Source organism: Biomphalaria glabrata, chromosome 9 (genome assembly GCF_947242115.1).
Source record: "Biomphalaria glabrata chromosome 9, xgBioGlab47.1, whole genome shotgun sequence".
Taxonomy (NCBI): Eukaryota; Metazoa; Mollusca; class Gastropoda; family Planorbidae; genus Biomphalaria; species Biomphalaria glabrata.
The window spans coordinates 47045299-47054550 of record NC_074719.1 but is presented as its reverse complement, the minus strand read 5'-3'; positions in this window follow the sequence as shown (position 1 = coordinate 47054550).

Below are 9252 nucleotides of genomic sequence, written 5' to 3'. Positions count from 1 at the left end.
GCTGAGTTGTGTTTGTCTTGGCTACCAGAGAGGGTTCGAGTTCGAAGCCTCATATAGACTAAGAAATGTATATCCGAGCTGAGTTGTGTTTGTCTTGGCTACCAGAGAGGGCTCGAGTTCGAAGCCTCATATAGACTAAGAAATGTATATCCGAGCTGAGTTGTGTTTGCTGAGCGCATAAAGGCTGCACAGAAAGATACTCTCATGTCCAGATCCCCTCCAAAGAGATTGGGTCAGAGAGCAATGCTATGAGTAGCCTACTATACAGAAACTATACAAATTCTCTTAATCAGATATTTTTTTTTGTTGGTGATTTTCCCTAATGTAATTAGCTTTAAGCTTAATGAATACTTTGTTCGAAAATCCTAAAGGTCGATCCACATATGTTTCTTTTTTCAGGCCGATATGCTGTAGGAAGGCATCAAACATCTAGAGTATACGATTCATATTCTTCTGAGTAAAGTATACGTTCTTCAGGTATAGAAAATAATTAATAGTACTAGATTTATTTTTAAAACATAAAATAAGAGGAAAATTTGACCACGAATAAATATTAATATAGCCAGATTTATATTGCGTATAGATTACATTTTTTAGCAGTGTTTCTCAAACTTTTACCGAGGGTCCTCCATAATTAAGTTACCCTTTCAGACCTTGCGATCTATAAAGCAGATGATGTTTCTTTGGCCAACGGTTAACGAGCAGGAAATTATATAGCCAGCACAACGTCCAACCGTATTTACTTTCTCTAACTTAAGTCAGCCACGGCGCCCCGGCTCCTCCGTAGAGGACAAAAAAAATAGTTCGAGATGTCTAGATCACTTTGAGAGTCGCTCAATGTCAAACACAGCATTTGTTCATTTTTTATTAATTTCTTCTTAAATTATTTCCATTTTTACAGCATTGACCATAACACTAACCCCCCCCCCTCCCTCATCCTGCCCCTCGTTATCCTCAACTAGATCTAAATGACTTGACCACATAACAAGTTACCCTACTTTTTTTTTCCTTATCTCCCCTTGACATGGTGAAGACAAAGACTCAATACGCACGAGTGGTGGCGCTGGACGGTTCTGAGTAAACTACGACACACAATGTCGCCACTGCATCGAGGACGTGGAAACAAGAGACCACATTCTTTATGAATGTCGCGTTCTGCATAAAGAGAGATCGGGACAAGGATTTGAAAGAGAACTGGTTCGTGTGCGGTGTGCGGCTTTTGGTCTGTCCTCGTACGGGGACAAGGCGACCTTAGAACTTACTGCCCGCTTCCTTTCACGTGCTCTAAACGAGTTATCTTAGCATGGTTCGTTACTAATACAGTTTCTGATTCGGTTGCGCTGGTCTATGATGCCCGTGTAGGCGGGTACTCTGCCTCAACGTGGCACTCGGGTGGAAACGATCGCTAGAGGAAGAGATTCGGCAAAATGAGTAGCATCACAAGATTCATGTGGGTGTGTCTAAGAGAATGCGAGAGATTTCTCATTGCATATTGCGGAGTTGTTGTTTAAAAATTTATATTAATTGCTTGGATTAGACTGTAGAATTTTTTTTTTACTTTCTAAGGCCTGTGTCAATTTTTTTAGGCCTGAAAGTTTTAAAGTTTCATCAATTTAATTTGAGAGTTACGATGTATGCATAGTAAATTAGACCTTCTTGCTTCTTAAGTTAACATGACATGTAGATGATTGGAGGTGCTTATAAGAAAAACAATGTTGAATTTGTTTAGAGTTAATATTTTTAAACCCCATTCAATAAAATAAACGTTTCAGCAATGACAAATATTTCCATCAAACACAATTAACTTGTTGAAATCATAGAAGTAGTTTTTTTAAAAAAAACTTGACTAACAAAAAATATCCAAGGACAGTGATTTAAGAATAAGCATCATTGACTTTGCTAATAACTAACCAATGACTTCTATTTACTGACCAAAGACTTTACTAATTACTGACCAATGACTTTACTAAGTATTGGCCAATTACTTAAGAAAGACTTTATTCATTAGTGACCAATGACTATACTAATTACTGACCAATAAACCGAAATCTAAATCTATAAATATAGTACCACAAAAAAAATGTTGGTAATGTTTTGTTTTACATGTTTCGCATGTTCCCTCATTTGTTCTGAAGATAATTCTATCCTATCCCAAATTGTAGTGCGTGCTGGTCTATTCCGCGGTTAATCTACTCTATTGTTTTCTTTATTTCTTCCGGATAGAGAGGAATTTACATTTGTTAGCTCAAAAGTTATTTATTTATGTATTCTATCTTGGTCCAGAATGTCTAGTTTTTTTTATTGCCTTCGTTTTTAATATGTGCTGTTCTTCATTGAAGAGCCTTACAAATTGTTTGAATTTTTTTTTTCTTTTCGAATAAATACCTAACAATAAAGAGTAACCGATTTTTTCCCCAGACGGTCGCTTCTTCAAGTTTTATAGACAGGGACGCTAGTTACGATGAGATGAATGCGGACACAGCGATAGATAATCTACAATCATTTAACATAGGCTCTGGGAGTAGCATCGTTGGCATTTATGATCACGTGTTGCTGTTAACAGGGTAAGAATTACCCTACATTACTTAGTAGCTCCGCCCTCCCCCCAACTAAAAAAAAAAAGAAAAAGCCGCTAATAGTCTTGCATGGTTGGTCCGGCCCTCGTTTAAGCCCCCCCCCCCAAAAAAAAAAAAACTAGAAAGATATTTAATTAAAAAATCTGATATTATGATATTTTAAATATTACAAAGTTCTAATGCAATGGCTTTTTAAAAATCTTTTGAAAAAATACTGCTACGAATCTCCACTATCCAGACTCTCTGCAGACTGCACCACACAACACAACGAACTTAAAGAACCTCACAACTCAAAGCTCCTAAGTATTAGTAACAGTTTAATTTCAAATACATCACAATTGGCGACAACATTAACACAGAGTAGACAAATCTGTCTTATATAGCGTCTCAACTGGCCTTCTCAAACCTTCTTGACCACTCCAGTTGATCACTTCCGCCGTGACCTGCGTGCGTAATATTTACAACACTGGTCCTTGCCGAACTGGCGAGTATTGTCGCTGGTCACGGTTGACCGCTCGTCCTGTGCTGGACTGGGGCCATTTGGGTAGGCTAAAAACACATACAGTTACGACCACCTGTGTCACCACCAAGTTTCAAACAATACCTTTTTTTTTAAATTAATGATGCAAGTTGTTTTTTTCGCATAAATATACTCTTTTGAAAACAATTCATCAATTAAAGACACATAGATAAAGGCACATTTTTTATTCCATATGAAAGTTTGTACAAGTGCTCCCTCTTCCCTAGTGCTATTAGAGGAAGTAGGGGCTGCCTTAATCAGCCAGGAAAACCAACGACTTGGCATATTTCAAGTGACTTATAAACATGTATGACTAAATTGATACATAAATACGCCTAAAATGTAATCATCTTCTCTATTGAAGTAACGTTTGTAATTAATAAGAAAATTAATACATCCTTGCCCTTTCTAAGTCTTAGAACGACTTTGGTTCATCTCGTAGAACGACAGTGGTTCATCTCGTAGAACGATTGTGGTTCATCTCGTAGTGCGACAGTGGTTCATCTCGTAGTGCGACAGTGGTTCATCTCGTAGAACGACTGTGGTTCATCTCGTAGAACGACTGTGGTTCATCTCGTAGAACGATTGTGGTTCATCTCGTAGAACGATTGTAGCTCATCTCGTAGAACGACTGTAGCTCATCTCGTAGAACGACTGTGGTTCATCTCGTAGAACGACTGTGGTTCATCTCGTAGAACGACTGTGGTTCATCTCGTAGAACGATTGTGGTTCATCTCGTAGAACGACTGTAGCTCATCTCGTAAAACAACTGTAGCTCATCTCGTAGAACGACTGTAACTCATCTCGTAGAACGACAGTGGTTCATCTCGTAGAACGATTGTGGTTCATCTCGTAGAACGACTGGGGTTCATCTCGTAGAACGACAGTGGTTCATCTCGTAGTACGACAGTGGTTCATCTAGTAGAACGATTGTGGTTCATCTCGTAGAACGACTGTGGTTCATCTCGTAGAACGACTGTGGTTCATCTCGTAGAACGATTGTGGTTCATCTCGTAGAACGACTGTGGTTCATCTCGTAGAACGACTGTGGTTCATGTCGTAGAACGACTGTGGTTCATCTCGTAGAACGACAGTGGTTCATCTCGTAGAACGACTGTGGTTCGTCTCGTAGAACGACTGGGGTTCATCTCGTAGAACGACAGTGGTTCATCTCGTAGTACGACAGTGGTTCATCTAGTAGAACGATTGTGGTTCATCTCGTAGAACGACAGTGGTTCATCTCGTAGAACGATAGTGGTTCATCTCGTAGAACGACAGTGGTTCATCTCACTGCTGACACCTATTCTCGAGAGACATTCGGTTATTTCTATGATGATGAATACATGAATGTAAGGGAAATTATATAAAGGAAAAAAATATTTCTCTATATGCCGATTAACATTTATCCACAAAATTTAGTTATTTGTTGAAAAAAAAATGTTATATATTACATTTGGTTTTCCTGATCAGCATCCCACTGATCTTGGTATCTGAACATAATTCTGTTGGCTCCAGACCTTGGTGAGTTTCCTAGTATTCGATTTCGCACTTGAGTCTCAGCTTTTGTTAAACACTTGAGTGCAGGATTCGCGTTGATATCTTTAAGATTGTGATAGTTCACAGTAATCGTAGGCTTCTTGTCGTGGGATCTACATTCGTAGGAATTGCTATCACAGACAGCGCTAATATCACCAGCGTCTCGGTTAAGTCTCTTTTTGACATGGTAGCCAACATGGTACCTATTGATTGTCTTGTTAAACATGGTACCTATTAGTTCATCTGTCTTGTTAAACGTGGTACCCATTATTTCATCTGTCTTGTTAAGCATGGTTTCTGTCAGTTCGTATGTCTTTTAAGTATGGTTCCTAACAGTTCATCTATCTATTATGGAGCATGGTACCTATTGATTCATCTGTTTATGGAGCATGGTACCTATTGATTCATCTGTTTATGGAGCATGGTACCTATTGATTCATCTGTTTATGGAGCATGGTACCTATTGATTCATCTGTCTTATTGAGCATGGTACCTATTGATTCATCTGTTTATTAAGCATGGTACCTATTGATTCATCTGTCTTATTGAGCATGGTACCTATTGATTCATCTGTCTTATTGAGCATAGTACCTATTGATTCATCTGCCTTATTGAGCATGGTACCTATTGATTCACCTGTTTATTGAGCATGGTACCTATTGATTCACCTGTCTTATTGAGCATGGTACCTATTGATTCATCTGTCTTATTGAGCATGGTACCTATTGATTCATCTGTTTATTAAGCATGGTACCTATTGATTCATCTGTCTTATTGAGCATGGTACCTATTGATTCATCTGTCTTATTGAGCATGGTACCTATTGATTCATCTGTTTATTAAGCATGGTACCTATTGATTCATCTGCCTTATTGAGCATGGTACCTATTGATTCACCTGTTTATTGAGCATGGTACCTATTGATTCACCTGTCTTATTGAGCATGGTACCTATTGATTCATCTGTCTTATTGAGCATGGTACCTATTGATTCATCTGTTTATTAAGCATGGTACCTATTGATTCATCTGTCTTATTGAGCATGGTACCTATTGATTCATCTGTCTTATTGAGCATGGTACCTATTGATTCATCTGTTTATTAAGCATGGTACCTATTGATTCATCTGTCTTATTGAGCATGGTACCTATTGATTCATCTGTCTTGTTAAACATGGTCACTATTGATTCACCTGTCTTATTGAGCATGGTACCTATTGATTCATCTGTTTTATTGAGCATGGCACCTATTGATTCATCTGTTTTATTAAGCATGGTACCTATAGGTTCACCTGCCTTGCTAAGCATAGTACATTTATCCATATCTCAAGTTAAATTTCAACTATGGTACAGATCTGTTCGTTAGATCTGTTCAATGACCTTGTTCAAAATGGCGCTTGGTTGATCTACAAACAGTCAGGTGTCCAGGTCCTCTTAATCTTCCATCAGAGCTAGCTGGAGACATTTTTAAAGAGTTTCCTTGTTTCTTATCTTATATAATACAGACGTTACGTCAAAAAAGAAGATGATTACGTCCTACGCGTCGTGCATTTAGTCATGCATATTAACCAATGACTTAAATTCTGCCAAGTCACTGGTTTTCCTGGCTAGCTCAGGCAACCCATTCCATGCTCTAATAGCACTAGGGAAGAAGGAGTGTTTGTACAAATTTGTCCTAGCATATGGGACGAGGAATGTGCCTTTATCTTTGTGTCTTTCAGAGTATTTTATTAAATTTTGTTTTTGTATTTGAAGATTATGGTTCAGTGTTTTATGTATGATTGCTATTTTACTTTTGAGCCTTCTGTCCTGAAGGCTTTCTTTTAAAGCATTTCAGTCTTTGTCATCGTATTTATTGTTTCAGCACTTTGAATTCAAGTTCGTGGATCATTTTCATAAACGCCATAGAAAATTCTACTTTAAGACAGCAATGTTGCATCTCTTTTGATCAGCCTCTCAGCAAACACTGCTCAACACAAAACAAACAACTCATGAACTTGAGCACTCCCCTTTCAAATAATGTTTGACTTCTTTTACTGCGTGTACTACTGAAGTACTTTACGAGAAGCAACACAAAACGACTGACTGTAATTGCTGGACTGAACTAGTTTCTCTTGTCTCGTCCTACACTCTCGTTCTACTTTACTTGGGGTTTCACTGAACTGACGTCACTGAGGGGTGAATGTACTAAACTAAATTGTCTCTCTGACCTACTCGTTCTTTTTTTTTATTGGTCTACCAAGGCAATCTTGAAAAATCACAAAAACGCCAGTCCTTTCTACAAGATCTCATGACCTGATCACGTGATATTCAGGTGCATTATTCATATCACTATAATCCACCCTCACAAAAACTCTCCTAGCACCAGTACGGCGGACCAGCACCTTTCTCACCTTTTTCAATGTGGGGAAAATTATTACTTTTCTGGTATTTTAACGTTTATTATTAATTTATTAGTATTTAAAAGTTAGGCAATCCATCATTGAGTACCGGCACCTATTTTTTTTTACAAAAAAGTACTGCATATAGGGTTAGGGTCGACTTGATCCGAGATTGAGCCAAAGAGTGTACAAACTTTTTACAAGGCAGACAGAATGAGTTGATTTTAAGCTTGGTAAAAATAGAGTCATTTAAATTCAGTTCAGTACATTTAACATTAATAACGAACAATTTCGTATCCATTCTTTTCATTACAGTTTTGACCTCTATACATTGGACAGTAACAATGATAAACAAAATACCTTAGGTAAGTGCTCCCTTTTCGGGTTAATGTCTTTAGACAGTAGGCCTACCTCAGCTCATGATCATACTTCCTTCCAGAATGTTGGTTGAGAATTAATTTGTTACGACAGCTTAATACGTATTTAAATTTAATTTGTTTTTGTTACGAACCAGATGCAATGTGAGTGTATGTATTCTATATTTAACACGTTGTTTTGAAGTGTCAAATGTTTGACATGTTTTGGATGTTCCTTCAGAGTTGAAGATAATCTATTTCCTAGTCCAAACCTCCCGCAAGACGACGGGGGATGGCAGCGGGTAGGGTATGAACCCTAGACCATGGAGACAACGGAACGAAAGTCCGGCGAGCATACCGCACGAGCAGGCAGCCATGTAGTGGGAAACTAGGTCGTAACGCTGTGGTCATATTTTAAACGTATTTCCTTTTTCTTGCTAAAAGTTCTCAATGTCTTCGTCTCTTTGTTTTGACTGATGACTTCATTAGACCGTGATTCAAGATTAGCAGTGAAATAACAAATCGAACAAGTAAAATTTAAGTTGTTTTTAAATTAAGTCTTCACTAATGAAGCCGTTTGATGGTCTATGATTTCTCATTTAATCAATTTCCTGTAATCCTTATCATTGGAACGAGTCTTTCTTCTAAGTCTAAGCTTTACACATTCAAGTTCTTCTATTCACAATTCAGCTCAAGATTTCTACTTTGAGCTTGTGTGCAAGATGTTCATGAACGTCTATTTTATGTTGTTCATTTACGTGTCCTCTTTAGTGTTCACTTTTTAAAGCTGGTCAGACACCTTGAGTTATCACTTTTCTTGCCTCCAGGGCCGGCCTTAGATAAATCGAGGCCCTATGGGAACTGCATTTGGTGGCACTAAATGAAATGTGAACTACTGGCCCGAATTGCACTCCACAGCAGCACTTTCAGAACATATAATAATATGCGAACTGATTACTCCATATGTCCCCCAGAGAGCCCTGCGCTCAATGGACTCAACGCTTTTAGTGGTGCCACATTTCTCCCTCAAAAGCTACGGTCTGAGGGTTTTTTCAGTGCACGGACCAAAGGTTTGGAACTCACTCCCTAGTGATCTCAGACAGACAACATGCTACACCACTTTTAAGAAGAACATTAAGACTTATCTGTTTAAAACTTTTTTAGATTAGTTTGTCATTGTACCTGTCGTGTTTGTGTTTGTAATGTTATTACAGCGCATGGAGCCTACATTTTGTTTGTTAACAGCGCTTTATAAATAAAATTGTTATTATGTAAAGGCAAAGTATTAGCCCTCGACAACAAATTAGACTGATACGCTCCCTTGTCATGGCCGCATTTGTATTGTGAGTCTTGGACGTTGACGAGGAGGATCCTAACAATGGAATAGAGATGCTACAGAAGGATCCTAGGTATCATATTCAAAGACTGCATCACAAACCAAGAGATAAGAGACAGGGTTACCGCAAAGATTGGACCCCATGATGACCTGCTAACTAGCGTTAAAAAAATTATATTCATATTAAAAAATCATCATAGGGAACAGTACCAATAAAAAAAAAGAAGAAGAGGCAGACAGAGAAAGCGATGGGAGGACAACATAAAAGAATTGACGGGCCTGTCATTGAAAGAGGTTCTAAAGCAAAAGACATAGAGAAATGGAGAAAGACTGTCGACGAATCTTGCATGGTGCCCCAACGGTCCAACAGACTAAGGAATAGGTAAAGGTAAAAAGTAAATGAAAAAAAAGCAATATTTCACTTGGATACGAAACCCAGTTGCAGCCTTCATACTTTGTTACATCTAGTGTCGACAAATCCTTTTTTTTTTTGTAGAGTGTTCTTGAGTTATAGATAGATTTAGGAAATTTAATGAGTAGCAATATAGG